The sequence below is a fragment of the Microcebus murinus genome, chromosome 11, assembly GCF_040939455.1.
Source record: "Microcebus murinus isolate Inina chromosome 11, M.murinus_Inina_mat1.0, whole genome shotgun sequence".
Classification (NCBI taxonomy): domain Eukaryota; kingdom Metazoa; phylum Chordata; class Mammalia; order Primates; family Cheirogaleidae; genus Microcebus; species Microcebus murinus.
The window spans coordinates 40,531,361-40,558,461 of NC_134114.1; the positions used below are offsets into that span (position 1 = coordinate 40,531,361).

At 41.1% G+C, this 27,101-nt stretch overlaps 1 protein-coding gene and 2 pseudogenes across 4 annotated transcripts in view; 2 read left to right on the top strand and 1 right to left on the bottom strand.

Annotated features, from left to right (window-relative positions):
• Nucleotides 1-2,481: 2,481 nt before the first annotated feature.
• On the bottom strand, nucleotides 2,482-3,098 carry LOC105877309 (cell division control protein 42 homolog pseudogene; annotated as a pseudogene).
• A 12,012-nt stretch (nucleotides 3,099-15,110) lies between these two features.
• Nucleotides 15,111-27,101, top strand: part of GPBP1 (GC-rich promoter binding protein 1) — a 100,542-nt gene continuing 88,551 nt past the window's right edge. For 3 of the 4 annotated variants that reach the window (XM_012775645.2, XM_012775648.2, XM_076008035.1), the window contains exons 1-2: nucleotides 15,294-15,483; nucleotides 16,730-17,690. The gene's annotated coding sequence lies outside the window, so the exon portion shown is untranslated. Of the gene's footprint in view, nucleotides 15,191-15,293; nucleotides 15,484-16,729; nucleotides 17,691-27,101 lie in introns of those variants that run through there. The other variant, XM_012775646.3, reaches the window with a different exon arrangement.
• LOC142873706 (uncharacterized) overlaps nucleotides 16,324-27,101 on the top strand; it is a 38,797-nt pseudogene continuing 28,019 nt past the window's right edge.

Here is a 27,101-nt window from a genome sequence, read left to right on the forward strand (position 1 = left end):
CTGATATTCATACTCACTACATGTCTCATTACATGTCTCCATGGATATAGGAAAAAACAAAAGTGCTTTTTCTGTTCTCTCAACAATCCACACATGGCCGGGTGCAGTGGCTCACCCCTGTAATCCTAGCACTCTGGGAGGCCGAGGTGGGTGGATTGCTCAAGGTCAGGAGTTAGAGACCAGCCTGAGCAAGAGCGAGAGCCCGTCTCTACTAAAAATAGAAAGAAATTAATTGGCTAACTAAATATATATACACACATAAAAAATATTAGCCGGGCATGGTTGATGCGGAAAATGTCAGGCGCCGGGATGTGGCCGCTTGCTGCCTCCCTGGCCAGCGCTGCATGTGGCTGGTTGGAAGGCATGCCGCTGGGGCCCGCGTGCTGGAATGCCCCAGGCTCACAACGTCCGGGGTGCTTGGTGCTCAGCAGTCTCCTATCATCACGCCGGGTCGCATGATCCTAATTGGGTAATTTTTGAATCCCACTGTTGCTGATTGGATGTTAAAGTTTGTTGCTGATTGGATGTTAAAGCTTGTAGTTGATTGGATGATTTTTGAGCCCTACCAATAGTATAAAAGCAGAAGGAGAACAAGGAAGGGGGGTAGAAGATCGGAAGATACAAAGAGAGCTGTAACACTAGCTGTGTTGAGACTGCTCAAGAATAAAGATTGTTCTCTGATTCTTCGTGTGCCACTCAGTTCTTTCCTGGTCAAGAGCTGTAACACTAGCTGTACACACTGCCGCAACGTGGTGGCACATGCCTGTAGTCCCAGCTACTCGGGAGGCTGAGGCAGGAGGATCTCCTGAGCCCAGGAGTTTGAGGTTGCTGTGAGCTAGGCTGATGCCACGCACTCTAGCCCAAGCAACAGAAGTGAGACTTTCTCTCAAAAAAAAAAAAAAAAAAAAAAAAACAATCCACACAGAAGACTTCTGTGACCTTGGGTCATCAAGAAGTGTGTGGGGATTTTTCCCCACCAACAATCAATCAATTCTGCATTGGAGAGTCCACTTGGTCAAGGCTTCTTAGGTATGACTCTGGGTCATAGTCCTCAAAAAGAAAAAAAAAAAATTCTGCATTGGATTCTTCAGTGGGCAACAGCTGGGTGTCCTTTTTTTTTGAGACAGTCTCACTCTGTTGCCCAGGCTAGAGTGCCATAGCGTCAGCCTAGCTCACAGCAACCTCAAATTCCTGGGCTCAAACAATCCCACTGCCTCAGCCTCCTGAGTAGTTGGGACTACAGGCATGCGCCACCATACTCAGCTAATTTTTCTATATATTTTTAGTTGGCCAATTAATTTCTTTCTATTTTTAGTAGAGATGGCATCTCACTCTTGCTCAGGCTGGTTTTGAACTCCTGACCTTGAGCGATCCACCCACCTTGGCCTCCCAGAGTGCTAGGGAGGCTAGGATTACAGGCATGAGCCACCGTACCTGGCCCTGGGTGTCCTTTAATTCAATTGAGTTCTGAGGTTACCTACCTGGAGAATCAAATCTTACAGGTTGAGGGCCCAGGCCACAAGACTGCCCCCCACTTCAAATGCCAACAGCAAGCCCCAAGTTGTTTTTACCTCTGCTTCTAAGTGACCAGCTATAAATTGGAGTTCCCAAGGTCTCTTTGTTGGGTTCAATAAATCTGCTAGAGTGGATCATGGAACTCAGGGAAATACATTTACTGGTTTATTTTGAAGGATATTACATAGAATACAGGAGAAGAGATGCCTAAGGTGAGGTATAGGGGAAGGAGCAAGGAGCTTCTATACTCTCTCTGGACATATCACCTCCAGGGATCTCTATGTGTTGAGCTACCCAGAAGCTCCCCAAAACTTGTCCTTTTTGGTGTTTATGGAGGCTTCATTACACAGGCATGATTAATTAAATCATTGGCTACTGGTGATCAATTTAACCTTCAGCCCCTCTCTCCTCCCTGGAAGTTCCAGGGGTGGGGCTGAAAAATCCCAACCCTCTAATCATAAGGTTGGTCCCTTAGGCAACCAGTTCCCACCCTGAGACTATCCACGAGTTCCCAGTCATCAGTCAACAAAAACACACTTAATCACTTTAGAGATTCCGAGGGTTTCTGGAGTTGTACATCAGGAAATGAGGAGAAGATGAAATATATATTTCACAATAACATAATGTCCTAAACTGAACTCATAATTTCCATGTTCCACTAGCTTGTTTCTCTGCCTGTTTCCAAACTCAGGGAATGCCAACAGCATCCACCGAAGTGCCCAAATTATTAGAAACCAGGGTCATCATCGACTTTTTTCTGTCTTATCTTCACAGACATTTATTATTATTATTTTTTTGAGACAGATTCTCAATCTGTTGCCCAGGTTAGAGTGAATGCCATGGTGTCAGCCTAGCTCACAGCATTCACAGACATTTAAACACAACAGTCTCTGAATTCTATACCCTCTTTTTTTTTTTTGCCATTATTGCAAAAACAAATTTAAAGTTTTTAATCTTTAGTTTGATTTAAACATTGCTTTTAGTATAATGCCGACACCAGCTGTGCAGAAAGGACTCTGGATAGATGGTCCACAGCAGCACACACTTGTGGCTCTTGTTCAGTTCTGGAGGCTCCAGGGCAGCCAATATTGCTTGGTCAAATACATTCTTTATACCTTTCTATGTAAGTGCAGAACACACCACACACTTGACAGGCCAGCTTTTCAGCAGTCTCTGGAGTGATAGGCTTCTGTTTGTTCTTGGGAAGTTTCTCAGTTGTAGATGGGTAATCAGTTTGGGTCCCAACAAGCAAGAAAGGAGTCTTTGGACAGTGGTGAGTAATCTCAGGCACCCACTTTTCTTTCACATTTTCAAATGAGGACAGAGAGACCACTGGAAAACAGATTAGAAATACATCTGTTTGTGGATAACTCAGTGGTCATAATCTGTCATAATCCTCTTGCTCTGCAGTATCAAAAAGTCCGAGAGTACGGTATATGCCTCTCCACCAATCATAACTGTGACTGCATAGTTGTCAAAAACAGGACATATTCAAATAGAAATTTGTTGGTTGTGTAGGATATCAGAAGACATGTTTTACCAACAGCACCATCGCCCACAACAACGCACTTCATTGTCTGCATTGCTGAAATAGTTTTAAAACCACTTTAAATATTTCAAATCTGATGACCTTAGTGTCTCCACCAGGGCTTTGGCAGCACCACTCCGGGTCTCCTCGGCTCTATATCCTCTTTGTGATTCGTTCTTGTTGCTTCACCTCTCCCTGTCCAGTCATTTATTCACTCATTCAGTTCCTCATGAAACCTAGTGTCCAGTGCATGAGGCAGATATCAATAAAAAAATCTTATAAATAACTGATTTGTAATTAAGATCAGTGTTATAAGGGAGAGTACAGGGGAAGTAGGAGGTCAGAACAGCCACCTATGGAGTTGAGGTGACATTTAGGCTGAGATTTAAAAGCTTGTAAGAGTCGGTGGCAGAAAGTGGGAGAGGACATGTGTTCTAGGCATAAGAAACAGTATTCATGATGACCTTCGGCAGGGAGAACCATGGTGTGCAGGAGAAACTGAAAGGCGGCCAGGGTGGTCCCAGCCACCATCATCTTTCACCTGGATTACTGCTATAGCTTCTTAGCTGCTGTCTCTTCCTGGAGTCTCATTTTCCTTATCTCTTTTCCAGAGGCTCATGAGTCATGAGAAGGCTCTTTCGAAAGCATAAACCCAATCATGTCTTTCTCCGGCCTAAAATAAGACTTTTCAAAGCCCTCGGGATAAACATCTAATCTCCCCAGCACAGCCGTTGAGGCCCTTGTGATGTGATCTCAACCCTCTCTTGGTTCCCAGCAGCCTGGGTGGTGACAGTCACTTCTCTTTGCATCTTTGGAAATGCCTTACTCTGGCTTATTTTCATCCTTGCACCTCTGGCTGTGCAACAGCTTCTACCTGGATGGCCCTACCTCCTGGAATTCTATTCAACTTGCCAGACTCAACTTTTATGGCTTCTTCTTGGAAAGCCACCCGATAGCACCCTGTACATGCTTCTAACATAGCACTTGGTACAAAGTCTTGATATTCATTCATTTGACAAATATTTATTGAAAGACTACTATTGGTAAGCAGGGTAAGACACAGCAGAGAACAAAGTAGATATTATGTCAGTTTTGTCCCTCAGGCTGTAGGAATTTGTAAGAATTAAGACATTAACTGTGTCTTAATTGCTTCTGTATCCTCAACAGATAGCACAGCATCTAATATTACAGAAAATAAATCTGAATTTAATTGAGCTAGGATTCAAGCCCTGGTCTAACTCCAAAGACTATGCTCTTTCTATTACTATGTGGAATCCAGATTAATCTGAGTCTATCAAAGTAAAAGTAGTAAGACTGTTAAGGCAAATGGCAGCATGGATCACATCTACCTAGGACCTGGTTCATCATAAGTGATCAATAAATAATGTCATTTCACCATATCTTACTTTTAAACTACATCCTTAGCTCAATGATTCACCCACTGGCATATTACTATAATTTTTCCACTACTTCCCCCTCCTTCCTTTCCAAATACACTCTCTAAATTCAGAAATGTTCATTACTACATAGCTTATAAGAGGAAAATTAGATACAACCTAAATGTCCTTCTATAAGGCATAGTTAAATAAGGTAAATTCTTTCAAAGGACTATTACATGATTTTTAAAAATAATAAATTGGCTGGGTAGGTGGCTCACATCTGTAATCCTAGCACTCTGGGAGGCCAAGGCAGGCGGATTGCTTAAGGTCAGGAGTTCAAAACCAGCCTGAGCAAGAGCGAGACCCCATCTCTACTATAAGTAATAAAAAAAGAAATTAATTGGCCAACTAATATATATAGAAACAATTAGCCGGGCATGGTGGTGCATGCCTGTAGTCCTAACTACTCAGGAGGTTTAGGCAGTAGGATTGCTTGAGCCCAGGAGTTTGACGGCACTCTAGCCTGGGCAACAGAGTGAGACTCTGTCTCAAAAAAACCAACCCCCCCTCCAAAAAATAATAATAAGTTGCCAGGCATGGTTGCTTATGCCTGTAACCTAGCTACTCAAGAGGCTAAAGCAAGAGGATCAGTTGAGGCCAAGAGTTCCAGACAAGCCTGAATAACATAACAAAAAAACAATAAAATTAGCCAGATGTGGTGGTGTTTGCCTGAAGTCCCCAGCTACTCAGGAGGCTGAGGCCGGAGGAACTCTAGAGCCCAGGAGTTCAAGGCTGCAGTGACCTATGATCCAGCCTGGGTGACAGAGCAAGACCCATCTCTAAAAAAAAAAAAAAAATGCTAAGTGTACTGACATGGAAAGATGTTCATGTTATATTACCAAGTTTAAATAAGAAACTGCAAAACGTTATATATAGTATAATCCAATTTTAGTAAAATATATATGTATGTATGCATAGGAAAAAATCTAGAAGGATCACAATCAATTGTTCTTAAAAGTTTAATTTTTTTTTTTTTTTGAGACAGTCTTGCTCTGTTCCCAGTGTAGACTGTAGTGGTGTCATCATAGCTCACTGTAACCTTAAACTCCTGGGCTCAAGCAATTCTCCTATCTGCCCCTCTTTTTGCCCTCCCACTCCCTAGGAGCTGAGACTACAGGCCACCACGCCCCAATTCATTTTTTCTATTTTTGGTAGAGACAGGGTCTCACTCTTTTTCAGCCTAGTCCTGAACTCCTGGCCTTAAGGTATCTTCCCACCTGGGTCTCCCAGAGTGTTATGATTACAGGCGTAAGCGTACCCAGCCGGTTGGAAATTTTTTTTTTTTTTTTTTTTTTTTGAGACAGAGTCTCTCTTAGTTGTCCAGGCTAGAGTGAGTGCCGTGGCATCAGCCTAGCTCACAGCAACCTCAAACTCCTGGGCTCGAGCGATCCTTCTGCCTCAGCCTCCCAAGTAGCTGGGACTACAGGCATGTGCCACCATGCCCAGCTAATTTTTTCTATATATATTAGTTGGCCAATTAATTTCTTTCTATTTATAGTAGAGACAGGGTCTCGCTCTTGCTCAGGCTGGTTTTGAACTCCTGACCTTGAGCAATCCGCCTGCCTCAGCCTCCCAGAGAGCTAGGATTACAGGCGTGAGCCACCGCGCCCGGCCCCCGGTTGGAAATTTTTTATAACCAGCTTGTATTATTTTCACAATTAAAAAGGAAGATAAAAGTAAAAATATAATCAAAAGTTGCTTCTCAAATATTATATTAATTCCTATGAATTTTAACAAAAGCCAGTTAGTGTGAACACAGCTTCCAGTCTCACTGAAGTTGAAGTGATCTATGATTACTCCAATTCTGAAACGTCAAGGCTCAATACTAAGTACCAAAATGAGAATTCTTTAGTTTCACTTCTATGTCTAATTTCCTTTGATTGGCTTTTTTTTTTTTTGAGGCAGAGTCTCACTCTGTTGCCTGGGCTAGAGTGAGTGCCATGGCATCAGCCTAGCTCACAGCAACCTCAAACTCCTGGGCTCAAGCAATCCTACTGCCTCAGCCTCCCAAATAGCTGGGACTACAGGCATGTGCCACCATGCCTGGCTAATTTTTTTCTATACATTTTTAGTTGTCCAGCTAATTGCTTTCTCTCGCTCTTGCTCAGGCTGGTCTCCAACTCCTGACCTTGAGCTATCCTCCCCCTTGGCCTCCCAGAGTGCTAGCATTACAGGAATGAGTTTGGTTGACTTTTTATCACACCCTTTAGCTTCTTTGTATCCCTACCTGTTCATTAGCCAATTAGGCTCAATGTTATGAGAGGTAGTAACTTACTTAAACAGAATGGTTGGGAGGGTTGCACCGGGAAGCTATTGATTCAACAAAGTTTCTAAAGGATATGACGGATTTCCTTTCTTAAAATGCATATTCAGAGTTAAAAGTGGAGGATACCACCCAAAAGTGAACTCAGAAACCTAGGATAAACACTAGGTTAAACACTAGGGAAATTCCACTACTTGCCTTTGCTCTTCTCTTTTCATTCATTGGCCATACCTCACTCCTTTCACTCCAGATGCTAGTTAGAAACAGGAGTTGAGGCTGGGCGCAGTGGCTCACGCCTATAATCCTAGCACTCTGGGAGGCCAAGGCGGGCGGATCACTCAAGGTCAGGAGTTCAAAATCAGCCTGAGCAAGAGTAAGACCTTGTTTCTACTAAAAAAAATAGAAATTAATTGACCAACTAAACACATATATACAAAAAATTAGCCGGGCATGGTGGCGCAAGCCTGTAGTCCCAGGTACTAGGGAGGCTGAGGCAGTAGGATCGCTTGAGCCCAGGAGACTGAGGTTGCTGTGAGTTAGGCTGATGCCACAGCACTCACTCTGGCCTGGGCAACAAAGTGAGACTCCGTCTCAAAAAAAAAAAAAATAAACAGGGGTTGGGAGTTGCAGTGTACTTTGCTCTACCTAGAGAACACAACTATTAATAAACTTACAGAGAATACTCCTAAGCGCTATCCCCAAATGTTTATTGTACATAGAATCAGGAGGCAGCAAACTGAACCAGCTCTGGACTTTGTTTCTCCTTGTGTCACCCTATTTCTACCTTTTTTTTTTCTCTGTCAGTCGTACAAGGACAGCATATTTCTATTTTCTTTTCTTTTTTTTTTGAGACAGAGTCTCACTTTGTTGCCCAGGCTAGAGTGAGTGCCGTGGTGTCAGCCTAGCTCACAGCAACCTCAATCTCCTGGGCTCAAGCGATCCTCCTGCCTTGGCCTCCCAAGTATGGGACTATAGGCACGTGTCACCATGCCCAGCTAATTTTTTCTATATATATTAGTTGGCCAAGTAATTTCTTTCTATTTATAGTAGAGACAGGGGTCTTGCTGTTGCTCAGGCTGGTTTTGAACTCCCAACCTCGAGCAATCTGCCCACCTCGGCCTCCTAGAGTGCTAGGATTACAGGCATGAGCCACCGCGCCCCACCAGCATATTTCTATTTTTAACAAGGTGCAGGGAGTGGGGTTAATTATACCTCTAGAGTTCCTTGTATTCCTTTCCATTTCCAAAGATGCAGTCAGCATCATCTCTTCCCAGGAAAAGAAAGAAAAAAAAGAATAAAGATGCAGGATACAACATATTGAAATAGAACACAATTTTTTTTTTTTTAACACCAAAGGGATGACCAAGGGAACACAAATCTTTTATTTATTTTTTTCTGCCCCCCTCCCCACCCTACAAATCTTTAAAAACACTACAACATGTTAGGCTTCACCTTATCTTCAACAATTTATTAATACATGTTTACATTTATGCTGTAGGTAAATGCCATGCACAGAGGCTGTGTTTTGGAAGTCACACATTGTAGAGAACATTTAAACATTTTTGCTGGTAACTGTGATCATGTTAAGGGTGTTCTTGCATATCTCCTACCACAGAAGGAGAAGCACAGAGGTGGGAGTGCCAATTAGAGAACCTGGGCCACAATGTTTTTTATTTTCACTAATCATTCATTCATTCCTCCAGGTAGCTTGTCTAGCATCGTGCCAGGTGCTGGGGATACAGCCGTGAACAAAATGGAAATGGACTGTCCCCATTGGGAAGAGGGACCCATTAAACAGATCAACACAAAATTGTGAAACTTGACAGAAGAAAAATGGGTGTGCAAATAGTTTATTCCAAGAAGAAAGGCTCTGTGAGTTTATGATTTTCTCCAAGTAAGATATTTGAGCCTCAAGTCAGAAGGTCTGTGAATAGCCAAAGCACAACAGCAGGGCCATAACTAGTAGTGAGTAGAGAGTAAAGGGGGACCTCTTCACCTTGGCAGCCGACTCAGACTGGTCAGGCTGTGCTGGTCCATGGGAATAGGAGTTGGTGGGTTCTGGATGCTTCTATACTACAGCCAGAAATATTTATTGAGACTACAATGAGCCCCAATAAATACTCAATGAAACTCAGTTTATTGAGGCCTATTATGGGCTGAGCATTGGCTTAGACTAGGGTATGCATAGAACAGCATCCCTGACTAGAGTCTCACCTTCTAGAAAAGGAGACATAAAGGAGATCAAACAGATAAAACAGTGATAAAAGTGGGATTAAATCCACGTGCGAGTCCAGAGAAGTTTTGAGCTTTAACTGATAGTGTGTTATTTGAACAGGTCTCCTAGGAATAACAAGATTTTGCAAAGTAGAGAGAGTGGGCAGGAGAAAGGCAATCTTGTTACAGGAAACAATATTTGCACAGAATGTTCAAGAACAAGGGGCATCTGAGAATTGCAGACAGCATGTGGCTAACACAAAGACAAAGGGTGGTTAGCCATACATTTAACAAATATTACTGTGGAGTTCATAATTTGTATGGCTCCTGTGCACATGTGTGCATGTAATAAATTTGTTATGTTTAAAAAATTTTTTGGAGAATTTTCAGTGTGGTAGAAACTGTACTGGTTGCTATGGACAAATATGAGTAAGACACAGTCACTGTTTTTTTTTTTTTTTTTGAGACAGAGCTTTGTTGCACAGGCTAGAGTGAGTGCCATGGCATCAGCCTAGCTCACAGCAACCTCAATCTGCTGGGCTCAAGCGATCCTACTGCTTCAGCTTCCCGAGCAGCTGGGACTACAGGCATGTGCCACCATGCCCGGCTAATTTTTTCTATATATATTAGTTGGTCAATTAATTTCTTTCTATTTTTAGTAGAGACGGGGTCTCACTCTTGCTCAGGCTGTTTTCAAACTCCTAACCTTGAGCAATCCGCCCGCCTTGGCCTCCCAGAGTGCTAGGATTACAGGCGTGAGCCACCTCACCTGGCCCAGTCACTGTTTTCAAGGATCTTTGAGTCCAGTGGTAGAGACAGCTAAGAAATTAAGCAATTATAATTTAGTATAAAAAGTATACGAAGAATGATGAGGAAGGCCCTGGACATATTTCCAGGATTAAGGTAGAGGTAGAAACTGGTAGATAATTATTTATAGAAGCAAGCACAGAGTTTACAACGGGAACAAAAAAGAGGAACACAAGATTTAGTTTTGAGGGATTCAAAAATGTTTCCTATACAAACATTTATTCTGCTTCTTAGTTGCAGATCTTTGGGCAGTTAAGTTCTAAACATTAAATTATTATAAAATAGTATATTCAAATAATGTAACATCAAAAAGTTCTGATTTGATGAACACTAAAAGGTTATCCTTTAGGCATTGTCCATTCCTATATAAATATACATACTTTTCAAAAAACATAATGGTGATCATGGTATATATTAGTATATTGTTCTGTCACATACTGTTACCTCTTAACAAAGCATTGAACATCTATGTCTGTATGTATTGGTTTACCTTATTTTTTTGAACAGGTGTATAATATCCTATTATATTGATATATCTTAATTTTTTAATACTATTCCTTGGTTGGTGGACATTTAGGCTTCTGGTTTTCACTATTACAAATAAGTTGGAAATGAACACCTTTGTTTACATGACATTGTATACTTGGGCTAATATAATTTTGGAGCAAGGTACTTAAGCTCTTTGTGGCTAATACTTATATACTTACTGAGATAATTAAACTAATTTATTGAAAATTTCTTGCATAGAGCTTGGTTAAAGAAATGTTATTGGCCGGGCGCGGTGGCTCATGCCTGTAATCCTAGCACTCTGGGAGGCTGAGGCAGGTGGATTGCTGGAGGTTAGGAGTTCAAAACCAGCCTGAGCAAGGGTGAGACCCCATCTCTACTATAAATAGAAAGAAATTAATTGGCCAACTAATAGATATATAGAAAAAATCAGCTGAGCATGGTGGCGCATGCCTGTAGTCCCAGCTACTTGGGAGGATGAGGCAGGAGGATCGCTTGAGCCCAGGAGTTTGAGGTTGCTATGAGCTAGGCTGATGCCATAGCACTCACTCTAGCCTTGGCAACAAAGTGAGACTCTGTCTCAAAAACAAAAACAAATCAACAAAAGAAATGTTATATATATATATATTTTTATGTTAATGAAATATTCATTTATTTTTGGATGTTATAATGCAATATATGGATCAGGATTGCTGGTGACAGTTGAACTCTATGACATTATCAGAATAACAGTACTTGTTGGGTGAAATTTGATTTTTGGACTAAACATGAAAGATCGGCTCTAAAATGGATAGACCTCTAGAATTTTGCTGAAATTTTTTTATATGTAAATTTTTCAAATGCTGTGCTTGTTCAAGCATTAGCCTCCTGGCTTTTCTTTTTTTTTTTTATTTCAGCATATTATGGGGGTACAGATTTTAAGGTTTCAATAAATGCCCTTTCCCTCCCTCCCCCCACGAAATGTTATATATTTTTTGAGACAGAGTCTCGCTTTGTTGCACAGGCTAGAGTGAGTGCCCTGGCATCAGCCTACCTCACAACAACCTCAGACTGCTGGGCTCAAGCGATCCTACTGCCTCATCTTCCCGAGTAGCTGGGACTACAGGCATGCGCCACCATGCCCAGCTAGTTTTTTTTTCTATATATATTAGTTGGCCAATTAATTGCTTTGTATTTATAGTAGAGACGGGGTCTCGCTCTTGCTCAGGCTGGTTTCGAACTCCTGAGCTCAAGCAATCCACCCGCCTGGGCCTCCCAGAGTGCTAGGATTACCGGCATGAGCCACTGCGGCTGGCCAAGAAATATTATTAACAGTTCTCTTCCCTTAAACTACTGTAATGTTATGTTACATAATAGATTAAAATAATCCATTATGTGATAAATTCCTGTTTATATTTCATTAAATGAATAAAATAAAATAATTTTCAAAGCAACACACCTAGTTATCAGTAAAGAAAAAAAAAAGAAAGAAAATAGGCTGGGTGAGGTGGCTCATACTTGTAATGCTAGCACTCTGGGAGGCTGAAGTGGGAGGATTGCTTGAGGTCAGGAGTTCGAGACCAGCCTGAACAAGAATGAGATCCTTATCCCCAATAGAAAGAAATTAGCCGGAAAACTAAAAATAGAAAAAATTAGCTGGGAGTGGTGGCACATAGTCCCAGCTACTCAGGAGGCTAAGGCAGGAGGATCCCTTGAACTCAGGAGTTTGAGGTTGCTGTGAGCTAGGCTGACGCCACCGTACTCTAGCCTGGGCAACAGAGTGAGACTGTGTCACAAAAAAAGAAAAATAAAATAGAAGAAAATAATGGAAAACATGTAGGACGGTGGCCATGGAAGTCGGAATCCAATAAGGAGTGTTTAACAGCTCACCTGCCCCCAAAAATTAAGTTAAATTTATATTAAAGAAAAAAAAAGAAAGAAAACATGTTACTGGTTAGAGAGAAGTCCTTGTACATATTTTAGGTAGCTTTTTTTTTTTTTTGAGACAGAGTGCCATGGCATCAGCCTAGCTCACAACAATCTCAAACTCCTGGGCTCAAGCAATTCTACTGCCTCAGCCTCCCAGGTAGCTGGGACTACAGGCATGCACCACCATGCCCGGCTAATTTTTTCTATATATATTTTTAGTTGGCTAATTAATTTCTTTCTATTTATAGTAGAGATGGGGTCTTGCTTTTGCTCAGGCTGGTCTCCAACTCCTGGCCTTGAGCGATCCACCCACCTTGGCCTCCCAGAGTGCAAGGATCACATGTGTGATTTAAGTAGCTTTTTAAACATCTTTTAAATTTTTATTTGTTGTAGAGACTAGGTCTGACTGTGTTGTCCAATCTGGTCTTGAACTCTTGGGCTCAAGCTACCCTCCTGCCTCAGCTTCCCAAAGTGCTGGGATTATAAGCCTGAGCCACTATGCCCAGCCTTGAGTACTTTTTTTCTCTGATTAGAAAAGTAACATATACTCTGAGTAAGTTTAAGGAATAAAATAAAGATCTTCTATTAGTCTACCACCTAAAAATAAACATTATTAACATTTTGTGTCTATTCTGTCAGACATTGTCCTTTGATTATACTTTTTTATTTGACAAAAATGAGATATTATAGTTTTGTAATCTGCCTCTTATTTTTATCAATAGTATGCTATGAACATCTTTTCATGTCATCATTTTTTATAAATATCATTGTTAATGGCTTTATATTCCCCTCTATGGATATAACATAATTTATTTTCTCAGTCTCTTTATTTATAGGCATTTATGTTGTTTCCAATTTTTTTATGGTTATAAACCTATTATCTCTGTTATATCTTTATAAATTGCAAGACCCTTTCCTGTTATTTTATTAAAATAAATTCCAAGGTGTAAAATAACTTTGTAAAGCATATATTAAAGACTTTAAAGTTTTTATAAAAACCAACTTAATTATATTCCAGAAAGGCCATACTTTCATTCTTGATACAGTTAATGCAAATAAATGCCAAGTTCTTATATCCTCATCTAGGTTTTTAGTCTTTTTAAATCTTTGACAATTTGCTAGGTAAAAAGTGGCATATCACTGCTATTTTTATTTTCATTTTTTCTGATTTTTGGTGAGGTGGAATAACTTTTCACATAATTACTGATCCTCCTCCCCCAGTATATATACACATACATGACTAGTTTGTTCATGTCCTTTGATTTTTTTGAGTAATTGTAGTTATCTTTTCCTTAGTCATTTGTAAGAACTCTTGATATATTTATTATGTAAATCAAACATTAGATACTAAATTATAAATATTAATTTGCTTGTACATGTACAATTGTTTTTCCATTTCACTGCTTTTCAACTTTATGGTGTTTTTTAATCATATGAAAGGCACAATTTTTATCTAAGTTATCAGCTTTTTCTTTTAGCTTCCTTTATTTTTGGTTTGACATCATGCTTAGAAATAAAAGCATAAGCATGTCCCCTCTCAATACCTAAATTCTTTTTACTGAAGCAACGTGGTGTGGAGAAAAGAATCTGGATTAAGATCCAGATTTGCCTTTAAACTTGGTACAAATTGTGGCGCCCAATTTCCATACTGCATAACGTTAAACACGTTAATCTGAACCATTTTCCTCATCTGCAAAATGAGGAAAACAACACCCACCAGAGGCTGATACAAGGATTAAAATGCCTAGCACAGACAAGGCATCCAGCAAGTGTTAATTCCTTTTCCTTAGCACCCAGCAGGGCATTATTAATCACCCAAACCCGCCATCTCCCGATGAAGACAGAAATAAAAGGTTGGGAAGTATAAATTTTGGTGAGTTTACACTCCAGCAGTCTTCCGCGGATCTTTTAGGGGCAGTCCATTAAACTACAAACCCCATAGTGCACATAAAAGTGCCACAAAGTTTCTGTGTACGAAGCCCTGTGGCGTGGGAGAGGGCGAAAAGCCAGATACTTTTTATTTTCCAGGCTTTCCTTCGTCGAGAACCCTACTCCCACCTTCTCTCTGAACAAACTGTGGTTACTCGTCTTTCCCCTGGAATTCGGACTCTCCCCGGTGTCCAAGTGAGCCTTTGGTTACAAGGCGAAAGGTATCACAATTAGAGAAACAACCGAATACCACGACATTCAATAAAAAAAAAAAAATCGTATGGGCCATGCGGGGCTCCGAGATCTGTGCTAAAATAATTCATCTGGTGTAGATTTAGTAGAGAGAAAAATGACCATTAGCACGATTATACCCAGTAGCCATTTTTGGCCTTTGAGAATCTGGGCTTGACAATCTGAGCCTCGTTTCATCAGCTACCGCCTCCCCCGCACAGCCAAAGCCCGACTGGCTCCGCACGTGTGAGCGACCGCGGACCGGCCGCTTCAGGGTGCGCCGTCACGCCCGCGCCAGCACGGCCGCCGCTCCGCCCGCCCGCGGAGGGCTGTGTACTGACGACGCGAGAGCTCGGATTCACCCGGGCCCGAGTGCGTACCCGGCGAGAGGCGCGCGCCGCGGCTCCCCCGAGCTTCGAGCCGGGAAAGACGTCGCGGAGCGCGCCGCCCGAGCCCGCGCGGCCGCCTCTCGCTCCTCGCGGCCCCACCAGCCCGGGCTCAGAGGCGGCCCCGGGCGGGGGGAGGGGCGGGAGGAGGGGCTCCTCTGGGAGCGGCGGGGAATTCCCCCTTTCACCGAACGTTCCCGATTGTTCACCGTCCACACGTCAGCAGCAGGGGGTAATCCCCGACTCCAGCTGCTCCTGACGTCACCGCGCGGAGCCACCGCCCCCCGCGCGCCCCTGCTCCGGGGCCTCCTCGAAGTCCCGCCCTCAGTCGTAGCCACGCCCCTTTCCCCTCCCCCCAGCCGCCCGACGTAGAGGGCGGAGCTTCTCTGACCGGGGCGTGAGCGGTTGCTTGGGCCAGAAGGTTCTCTGGTGGAGGCGCTCTTCCTGCTGCCCCGCCCAGTAGGTTCGTTCGTTCTGCTTCTTCCACACCCTTTCTCCCTCCTTCTTTTCCTCGCCCCGCCTTCTCCCCCCCTTTTCCTCAACCCCTGTAGTTCCTTCCCCGCCTCGCCACCTTCCACGATCTCGCGAGACTTGGCCCAGAACATTGCGGATCGGGTCGGCGCCATTTTGGGACGGAGACTGGTTGTGGGGGAGGGAAAAGCGGCAAAAGGGGATTATTCAAAGTACCGAAAACCTCCTCCCGGGATCGAGCGCAGCGGCACCCCCAGGCCAGGGGCACCTCTGGTGGGGCAGAAGGTAGCACCGTTCCCTGTGTTCCATGCCGGAGTCCGGGGGAGGAGGGGGCTGCCCGTGTCGGCGTTGGGGTTTGAGGGGTCGGGTCGGCGTTGGCGGCGCGAGGTGTGAGGCTGCCCGCAGACCGGGGGGGTAGTGGGGAGCAAGGAGGGAAAGGGGCGGGAGGCGCGGAGAGGCCCCTCTGGGTATCGAGTCGGCCCCGCTGGAGCGGAGGTGGCGGTTGTGGGAGGGGGTGGGTGGCTTAGCCTTGGCGGCTGAGTGGGGGGGTGTTTGGTGTTTGGCGGAGGCCGGGAGCGAGTCCGACGCCCTCCGTGCTCGGTCTTCCTTCCTCGGGCCTCTTGCACACGCCCGCCTCCTTTTGCATCACCACCCCTCTCAGAGGGCTGAGGGAGTTGAGGCCGAGTTGTGGCCTTCGGCTGTTTCTTCAGCAGCGCCCCAGCTCTCCCCGCCTCTTCCAGGACGGTGGCTCTTGCCGGGGACTGAGGCGAGCGCTGCCTTGTCCCTCTGAGTCCTATGGAGTCTGAGGGGACCTTTTTTTCCTTTTGGGAGACAACCATTCTTTCTGTGGTTTACGGCAAGGGCCCGGTACTTTCCACCCCCTCAGTTTTGGGAGAAACCTGTTTTCTTAATTCGAGGAAATGGGACCTACACCTTATACCCCCCTTGCTGCCCTCGGAAGCGGCAAAGTCTCCTCAGGCGAATTTAAGAAACGTTCTTGCCCCACATCTCATCCACCTTTCTAGCCTTAGTGGGGAAATATACCTCTTTTAGACATTCTAATTTGGAGGGAGCGTCTTTTTCTTTATACTCTTCATTCTCTAAGTTTCGTTTACTAATGCTCCGATGGCAGCACACCTGTCTGTTCGTTTTCCTTTGGTACGTTGAATAGAATTAGAGAAGGTCTTTTGTAAGACTGTGTGCCAATTTCATAGTTTTAGTATTTATTCAAGTAGTATAAGAAGGTGCGCTTATATAATCCCCCAATGTTACATTGCACCCCGTTCCCAGTTCAAATCAGTAGTTCACCTCCACCGTTCATCATCCACCGTTTTTCCCTCCCTCTACTCCGAAGTCCTTTTCATTTAAGTGTACTTATTAGGTGCTTGCTTGGTCAAAACCCTTTTCTAGTCTCTTGTAGGATTATACTGATGTGACTTTCTCTCCAGAGGTCGTCTCTTTGAGGTGGTGATTGATTTTTAGTTCAAAATTAAAACGCAGTGTGTAATTTTTTTTTATATAACTTTTACAGGTGATTGAATTACTCAGATATGAAGATCATCTTCTAGGTTTGTGTAAAAGGCCCCGGATATTTCAAGTGGCCATTTTGGAATTACAATGTTTTTGGATAATTTTGCCCCAGAAGTTTATTAAAATTGGCAAGAATCGTCTCTGAAGTGAATTGATAGTAGTGAACAATTCAACAAGCTACTTAAAAAGAGACCCAGGCGTTTCTTCAGTGTTTTGGTTCAAGCGGATTATATAACTGGTTAAAAGTATTTCAGCTGGTGGTATTTTTGCCTCCCCTCCCCACCTTCCCCTGTTGTTGGTGTTCTTCAGCCAAAACTGTAAGATATGTTTGATTTGTTTACTGAGTAGTTTCACCAGTTTCAATGACTGTTTAACTATTGCTGAAGTTTCATGGCAGTTTATTTTTACCTTTATTAGAAGTTTTAGGAATTTTTGACCTCAGTCCTTTTCATGTCACAATGGGACAGCTTTTCTAAATGAATACATTGAAAGAATACAGAGTTTTTTTCCTTTTATCTTTTATTTACATGGAAATTTAAGATGTTGCTGTTTACCAGCAGCATGGTAGTATTGAGATAGCTATGTGTGTCTCTGTATATCCTGATATTTAGGAATGCTCTTCAGATGTGAAATTTTCTTTTTGTTTTTGCTTTTTGGCTCATAAATTGGATATTTCATCTGGAGTGGATAAGTACAACAGTGGCAAGTACATGGAATAATACAGAAGACTTTCATCTTAAATCCAAGGAACTTGGCTAATTCTGGAGATAGCCATATGAAAACTTTAAAACAGAAGTATGGGTAGCTGACTTGAAGTAACTCTATGTCAAATAGTCATACGTTAAGTATCTTCAAAAAACTTGGATATTATTTCAGAGGATACAAAATAAAAAAACAAACTGGAAAACATAAAGATTACAGAGAAGAAATCAACACCTTCCTGTGCAGTCCTGTTGGAATTTGTAAGTACTATTATGGTGAGCAAATCAAATGTTCATTTGTAAACTGTAATGAGAGTTAAGTTTATCCCATGTTATTCTTGGAAGCCTTTCAGTTTCTTGCAGTAATATTGCCTGGCTTCAGTTTCCTGGACGGTATGAAAACAACTATTAGCCATTGTCTGAGTAAATAGAAATGCAGAAAAAACGACTTAAGCCATAAGAATATTTCAGATTCACACGGTGCTAAATTAAAAGCTTTTGTATTTTTAAAGTAAAAAACTAAATTCATATAACCAGTGTTCACTTTAGGCTTTATGGATCCATGGTGTGGTAGAAATGTAGGAAAAAACCCAACAAATACCTCATATGTCTTGATAGCCTGTTTATTACAGTCTAAATGTGGGTTTAAACTGCATTCCAAATGAAGTTTAGTGTTCAGAGTTGTTTAAAACTATAATACAGGTCTTGGTTTTTTAATCTGATTATTTCATGAAATAGCTTGTCTTGAGATATAACTGTTCCTAACATTTTAATCCATTACAGAAATTAACTTTCTGAAACAATTTGAAGTGGTCTTGTATTTCAAATTATTTCTTAAGATTTTACTTGCCAAAAAGAAAAGTCATTACCAGGAACAGAAACAGAGGAACTGAGCAAGCTTAATTAAGAACTTTTAAGAAACCATGAGTACATATTTTTTTTTTCCCCAGGAAGGTTATGCTGGCTTAAGTTTATAAACAAAGCTTTTTTTTTTTTTTTGAGGTTGTGAATATTTAGTTGCTATAATAGAAATTCCTTTTGACAAATAGGAGAATTATTTTAGTATTTATATTTAGTATTTGTATTTAGTATTTTAGTATTATTTTAGTATTTATATTAGTATTTGTATTTTTCAGGATTGAATGGTGTTTTTAGTTACCATTAGTTTCTACATTTAATTTTTCAGTGAATCATAGGCATTCAGTAGTGTTTTTTATTTTTTATTTTTATTTTTTATTTATTTTTTTTTATTTTTTTTTGAACAGAGTGCAATTGTCACAGCAGTAGTGTTTTTTAAAGAGATACACTAATATGGGGAAGGGTGGAAAATAGGAATTACCAAGGATCATGAGATTAGGGAATGAAAGGTAATTTATCCTGATTCTGTTGATAGAGTCACAAGTGTCAAAACTTATCAAAATGTACATTTTACATACGTAAAAGTTTGTCATTTATATCACAATAAATGGTATAAAAATCTAAAATACACTAAAATTTATTTTTAAGCAATTAATATTAATCAATGTAACTAGAATTAATTTGAATTTATTAAATTCAGCTATCTTTCTGAGATAAAATATTGTACTTTTTGGACACCTTACCAAGATGGCCTAATAACATGTCAGTTGCTCATTTATTTATTTTTATTTTTTTTGAGACAGAGTCTCACTTTGTTGTCCAGGCTAACTCACAACAACCTCAGACTCCTGGCCTCAAGCAATCCTTCTGCCTCAGCCTCCTGAGTAGCTGGGACTACAGGCATGCACCAACATGCCTGGCTAAATTTTTCTGTATAATTTTAGTTGGCCAATTAATTTATTTGTATTTTTAGTAGAGACAGGGGTCTCTTGCTCAGGCTGGTTTCCATCTCTTGACCTTGAGCCATCCACCCACCTCGGCCTCCCAGAGTGCTAGGATTACAGGCCTGAGCCATCATGCCAGCCTGCTCATTTATTTTGAAATAGTTTTTTTTTTGCTAAACTGTTGAACCTTGTTTGCTCACACAGAGCAAAAGAAGTCATAGCGTCTAAAAGAATGTAGGTCTTCAGATACAGAATTTATTTTCTGCTTTAAAATTGAGGTTAGAGAGTTCAGTAATTCTGTTAGGATACACTAGGTTATATGTGTTTTCTCTGTTAGATCTAAGTGTAGTCATTCTAATTGTGTTTCCAGCTTGATTTTTCAAATTGGTGAAAATGTTCTGCTCCCCTTCATTTGAGAAAGCCTGTATTTTATGCATTCCTCAATTTAATGAATTTTCAAGTTACTTGTCTGAGATTATATATTAATGTGATTACGAAGTTGAACTGGAATTAGATAGCCTTTATTCATAGTAAAGGACCATATATAACATTTATTATTAGTGATTGTTTTCCTTTTAAAGTGCCCCTATTGATATTACCCTAAGCAAGAGTATCAGGATAAAGTTTACTCCTGAGACTAGTGTTTTTAACAACTGACTTTAATCCTTGAATAGTCATTTGTGAGCTTTGCTCTCAGCATTTGTTCAAGGACAGATTTACCTGAACATTTTGATGAATATTTTCAGTATTTTATTTTCTGGGGATTGAAATAGTTCCACTAATTAGTAATTGGAGCAGTTGCTGGACTGCTTCTTTTCCTCAGAAGTATACCTCTTTTTCTCCTATCTTCCCATTCCTGTTTTTTTTCTTTTTTCCCTGAGTTTAAACCATAGGTTTAAAAATAATAATCTAAAGGCTAACGTTTACAGATGATGATGGTGTCATGTGTTTTGCTGTGTAAACACATGCAAACTCATGCTTTATCTGATCTATCTTAATTCTTAATGATAATCCTGTGAGTAAAGTACTATTACAGTCTCAGTGGTGTAGGTGAGAAAATTAAGATTTTGGGAGGCTGGCACTGGGAGGAAGTTACTTGGTAAGAAGTGTAATTTTGACCAAATGTTCAAGCATTCTGACTTAAGAATCCACACCGTTAATCACTGTGCCATACTTACACTGCCTTCTTGTGGATTTAACTTTACTAAGTCATTCTTTTGAACATTATCCTTGATATTTTTGTTTTTCTTTCTATATGCTGCTTCTCTTTGGTTGATGTTGATTGCAAACTACTAATGGAGTTTGGGCTAAGAGATAGAAGTTGCTATTAGTTTTGCTATTTGGGAGATAACTTTGGTTAACTAAAAATTAAAGTGTGATTTTAGGTTATAAGTGTGATTTTAGGTTATATTTGGATCTCATACACCCATAGCTTCCTTCCGCAGGTATGGGGTTAAATGCATATTAACTTTGTTTTACTTTTTGTCTATTTTTAAATTAAAATTACTACTTGGGTTTTTGTGCTTAAAGCTGGTGATATGTTAAAATTGAGGAAAGGAAGAGTAATGGTGGAAGAACAGGAGTGAGCAAAAAAAAGAAAAAAATACAATTGGGAGAGTTATAGAAAAAGGGTTAATGATGGGAACTTCTAGCCTAAAAGTAAAATAAGCAAGGGAGGATAGATTGTAAACCCAGGCCAGATTTTTAACCTTCTTTGACCCAAGCAACTTTTATGTTTCATTTTTGATAAAAATGTTTAGGTAACAGTTTAGATCCAGGTAAGAATAGCCATGTAGAAAAGAGTAATGGCTTGAGAGTTCAAAAGGAGTTTTGGTTTAGGTCTTATATACAATCTCTAGAAAAAGGCCTGTGTGACTTTGTATATTCACCTCTTTTGGCCTTAGGTTCTTCATTAAACGGATGGAAATAATGTATATGGAGGCATTTTATTAATCGTGAAGTGTAATACAGGTGTAAAATTTTACTTTAATCCTAATATTTTAAGATTCTGCTTAATACATTTTTATTTGTCAGACCAATATTTGTCATAGTCTCTCAGTTTTTTCTGTCTCCTGTTGCTGTTATCTGCATCTCATTCACACTAGCCTGAAGACATCTCCCTTGTGATACACAGCTATGCCTTCACATTTCTTTCTAGTTTAGTTTACTCTGTTAGCTTGGTCATTGACTAAGGAAGCAACTTAACTCATTTCTTTGCCTTACGTGGCATTCTCACCTTCCCAAAGACTTCTGTGGCTAGAGAAACCTACCTAAAATATAACCCTTGATTTTGTTACTTTAACAGACCTTAGGATGGCATATTTGGCATATTTAGAAAAAGGAGGTTGGAAGGAGATGTATTCGTGCCCTTTTTTTTCTTTATACGTTTTATATGTTAGGAGTTCTAACAATGAATTCTTTTTGGGGACATGGATGAGAATGGAAGACTGGTTTCTGAGAATTCTCTGAAATTGGTAATTTTGTAGGCACTTACATGTGTTTTTCTGGGGAGTAGGTTCATCACTTTTAGCAGGATCCTGATAAGAAACAAAATAGAATTACTGACAAACTTTTTGTGGTTGTGTCTCATTTTTTCAATTTTACCTGATTGTTTTCCCCCTATTTGTCAGCTGTCCCGCCCATCCGAATAGTTACAGGCTTTTGCTCTGTATCTTTTCAAATAATTGCTAGTTTCTGCATCGTTTTTATACAAATATCCCACTCAGTTTCTTGTTCTTGAGTCATTTTTTTCGTTCAGCTTGGTGGATGCAATGTTTTTGGTCTTACGTTTTCTGCCCTTTAAATCAGTTTTATATTTTTAAAACCATATTTAAAACTTTTTCCATTTTTTGCAAGAATAAGTTTTTTTTATTTAGTAAAATTTTAAACAAACTTAAAAATGTTTTAAGGAGAACAGGGTCTTGTTGTGTTGCCCTGGTTGGAGTGCAGTGGCTATTCACAGGCATGATCCCACTACTGATCAGCACAGGAGTTTTGACCACCTGCTCCATTCCCAGCTGGGCCTGTTCACTCCTCCTTAGGCAACCTTGTGGTCCCCTGCTTCCAGAACATCACCACCACCACATGGATGCCGAACTTAGTGCTTAGTGCAGACACCCGATTGGCATAGCACACTACAGCCCAAAACTCCTGTACTCAAGTGATCCTCCTGTCTCAGCCTCCCAAGCAGCTGAGACTACAGGTCTGGAAACCTCACCTGCCTTTTAAGAATAAGTTTTTTTTTTTTTGTTTGGTTTTTTTTTTTGTGGGTTTTTTTTTTTTTTTTTTTTGAGACAGAGTCTTGCTTTGTTGCCCAGGCTAGAGTGAGTGCCATGGCATCAGCCTAGCTCACAGCAACCTCAAACTCCTGGCTCAAGCAATCCTCCTGCCTCAGCCTCCCAAGTAGCTGGGACTACAGGCATTCGCCACCATGCCCGGCTAATTTTTTGTATATATATTAGTTGGCCAATTAATTTCTTTCTATTTATAGTGGAGACGGGGTCTCGCTCTTGCTCAGGATGGTTTCGAACTCCTGACCTCGAGCAATCCGCCCGCCTCGGCCTCCCAGAGAGCTAGGATTACAGGCGTGAGCCACCGCGCCCGGCCTGTTTGTTTGTTTTTGAGACAGCCTCACTCTGTTGCCTGGACTAGAGTGCCATGGCGTCAGCCTAGCTCATGGCAACTTCAAACTCCTGGGCTCACGTGATCCTTCTGCCTCATCCTACTGAGTAGCTGGGACTACAGGCATGCGCCACCATGACCGGCTAATTTTTCCTATATTTTTAGTTGGTCAATTAATTTCTTTCTGTTTTTATTAGAGACAGGGTCTCACCCTTGCTCAGGCTGGTTTCCAACTCCTGACCTTGAGCTATTCTCCTGCCTCAGCCTCCCAGAGTGCTAGGATTACAGGCGTGAGTCATCGGTGCCACCGAGAATAATTTTTTAAAGTGCTCAAATATATGCTTTCTTTGAAACTGAGAATTGCAAATTTTTAAAAATTCTTAAACTAAAAAGTTAGTTTATCCTTACATATGCATACTAATGGAAGAAATAGTTTGCTGTTCAATGAATGTATTTCTTTCTTTTTTTGTTTTTTCTTTTTCTATTTTTTTGACAGAGTCTCACTCTGTTGTCCTGAGTAGAGTGCTGTGGCATCAGCCTAGCTCACAGCAACCTCAGACTGCTGGGCTCAAGTGATCCTCTGCCTCAGCCTCCCGAGTAGCTGGGACTACAGGCTACAGGCACATGCCACCTTGCCTGGCTAATTTTTTCTATTTTTAGTAGAGATGGGGTCTTGCTCTTGCTCAGGCTGATCTTGCTTCCCGCCTCAGCCTCCCAGCTGCTAGGATTACACGTGTGAGCCACTGCACCTGGCTTTTTTTTTTTTTTTTTTTAATTTTTTCTTTTTGAGACAGAATCTCCCTCTGTCTCCCAGGCTAGAGTACAGTGATGTCCTCATAACTCACTGGAATCTCAAACTCCTGGGCTCAAATGATTCTCTTGCCTCAGCCTCCCAAGTAGCTGGGACTACAGGTGTGTGCTACCATGTCTGGCTAATTTTTCTATTTCTTTGTATTAGTAGAAATGAGGTCTTGCTCTTAATGAGCTGGTCTAGAACTCCTGGCCTCAAGCAGTTCTCCTGCCTGGGCCTCCCTGAGTGCTATCATTACACATGGGAGACGCTTTGCCTGGCCAGATGTAATTTTTTTTTTTCTCAGTAGAGAGCCAGAATTTTCTTTTTTCTTTTTTTTTATTTCGGCATATTATGGGGGTACAGATTTTAAGGTTTCAATAAATGCTCTTTCCCTCCATCCCCCCCCAAGTCTGAGTCTCCAGCATGACCATCCCCCAGATCAGATGTAATTTTTAAAAATATGTTTTTCAAGACAAATATTATTTCATATGGTTTCTGTGGGTCAAGAATTTGGGAGCAGTTTAGCTGATGGTTCTGGCTCCCCTCAGGTCTTTCATAAAATCTTAGTCAAGATGTTGGTTAGGGCTTAGGGCTATAGTCTTTTTTTTTTTTTTTTTTTTTTTTTTTGAGGCAGAGACTTGCTTTGTTGCCCAGGCTAGAGTGAGTGCCTTGGCATCAGCCTAGCTCACAGCAACCTCAAACTCCTGGGCTCAAGCAATCCTACTGCCTCAGCCTCCTAAGTAGCTGGGACTACAGGCATGTGCCACCATGCCCGGCTAATTTTTTCTCTATAAGTTAGCCAGTTAATTTCTTTCTATTTTTATAGTAGAGACGGGGGTCTCGCTCTTGCTCAGGCTGGTTTCGAACTCCTGACCTTGAGCAATCCACCTGCCTTGGTCTCCCAGAGTGCTAGGATTACAGGTGTGAGCCACCACGCCTGGCCAGGGCTACAATCTTTTGAAGAATTGACTGGAGTTGGGGGATCTTCCAGAATGGCACATCGTGGGGGTGGCAGGTTGATGTTGACTGTTGGATGGAGGATTCAGTTTCTCACCCTCTTTCGAGCTACTTGAATGTCTTTTCAGTATGGCAGTTGGCATCTCTCAGAGCAAGTGATTTACGAAGAAAGATGCATATGATTTCGTCTTATCAGTCAGTTCTGTTATATTCTGTATGCTAGAAACATGTAACTAAGTTTAGCTCACAGACAGGGTGGAGGGAATTAGGCTCTACCTTTTCTCAAAGAATTTGTGGACGTTAAAAAAACCACCATAGAAGAACTACTTCACAGCTAGTAGTTGTCCACATAAACAAGTTTTCATCTGACAGATAGGAGAGATTGGGTTATACGTTTAGGGAAGAAAGTATATTCCAAATTTATGGATTTTGGATATTTAAACCTTTCTACCTTTTTGCCACTGTATGAAATATAGAGGTAGGGTTTTTTTGTTTTGCTTTACAATAATCTCCCCGTGTAGTAAGTGAATTTTTAAAAAATTGTGGTAAAATGACCATAAGATATATACCGTTTTAGCCATTTTAAAGTGTGTAATATAATAGCTCAGTGTTGTTAAGTATTTTCACATTGTTGTGCGAACAGCGTCATCCATCTCAAGAACTTTTCAGCTTTCTAAACTGAAACTCCATACCAATTAAATAATAATGTTTTCTCCTCTCCCTAGCTCCTGGACAACCACCATTCTACTCTGTCTCTGTGAATTTGACTATTTTGGGCCCCTCAAATAAGTGGAATCATAACAGTATTTTGTGACTAGTGTATTTCACTTACCATGTCTTCACAGTTCCTCTATGTTGTAGCTGTGTCAGAATTTCTTTCAATTTTAAGGCGGGATAATATTTCATTGTATGTACAGTTGTCCCTTGGTGTCTGCGGGGGATTGGTTCCACCACCTCCCTCAGATACCAAAATTCATGGATGCTCATGTCAGTGACATAAAATGGCATAGTATTTGTGTATAACTGTACATCCTCCCTTAAAGTCATCTCTAGATTATTTATGATACCTAATACATTATAAATGCTATATAAATAGTTATTGTATTATATTGTTTAGGGAATGATGACAAGAATAAAAAGCATGTACATGTTCATTATATACCCAGTTTGCTTTTTAAAATATTTTTGGTCCATGGTTGTTTGAATTCATGAGTGAGGAACCCATAGATACACAAGGCCTACTGTATATACCATGTTTTGTTTCTTCACTTGTCGATACACACTTGAGTTGCTTCTATCTTTTGGGTATCCTGAATACTGCTCTGAAAATAGGTTTACACGTACCTGTTCGAGTCCTTGTTTTCATTTCTTTTGGCTATGTACACAGCAATGGAATTACTGAATCATATGGTAACACTTTTTATTTTTTGAGGAACCATAATACTCTTTTCCATGGTGACTGCACCATTTTACCTTCCTACCGGCAGTGCACAAAATTTCTAAGTTTTCTACATTTTTTCTGTTTGTTTTCTGTTTTTTAGGTTGTAGCCTCATGGGTGTGAAGTGGTATCTCATTGTGGTTTGCATGTCTCTAATGAATGATAGGGATGTTGAGCATCTTTTCATGTACTTATGGCCATTTGTATATCTTCTTTGGAAAAATGTTTATTCACGTCCTTTGCCCTTGCCCCCATTTTAAAAATAAAGAGGTGGGATCTTGGCTATATTGCCCATGCTGGCCTTGAACTCCTGGGCTCAAGCAGTCCTCCTGCCTCAGCCTCCCAAGTAGTTGGGATTACGCCCGCATGCCATTGTGCCTGACATTCCTTTGCCTGTTTTTAAATTTAGTTGTTTTTTGTTTGTTGAGTTTTAGGGGTTTTTGTGTGTTTTGGATATTAACAGTTATGATGAATGAGTTTTAATAATTAGTTATCAATACTTAGCATGTTTCAGGCAGTGTTCTAAGCCCTTTAAGTATATTAACTCATTTAATCCTCATACACTCTGTGGGAAGGTCTTATTATCATTTTACAGTTGAGAAAATGAAGGCATGGAGATTTTAAGCAGCTTGCCAAGGTCACACAACCAGTAAGGGGTATTTTTGAACCCATGCTTTCTGTATCCAGAGTTTACATATCCAGCTATTATGGCAACAGTTAACAGGTTTTTTTTTGTTTTTTTTTTGAGACAGAGTCTCGCTTTGTTGCCCAGGCTAGAGTGAGTGCCCTGGCGTCAGCCTAGCTCACGGCAACCTCAAACTCCTGGTCTCAAGCAGTCCTCCTGCTTCAGCCTCCCGAGTAGCTGGGACTACAGGCATGTGCCACCATGCCCGGCTAATTTTTTCTATGTATATTAGTTGGCCAATTAATTTCTTTCTATTTATAGTGGAGACAGATCTTGCTCTTGCTCATGCCGGTTTCGAACTCTTGACTTCGAGCAATCCTCCCGCCTCAGCCTCCCAGAGTGCTAGGATTACAGGTGTGAGCCACCGCGCCTGGC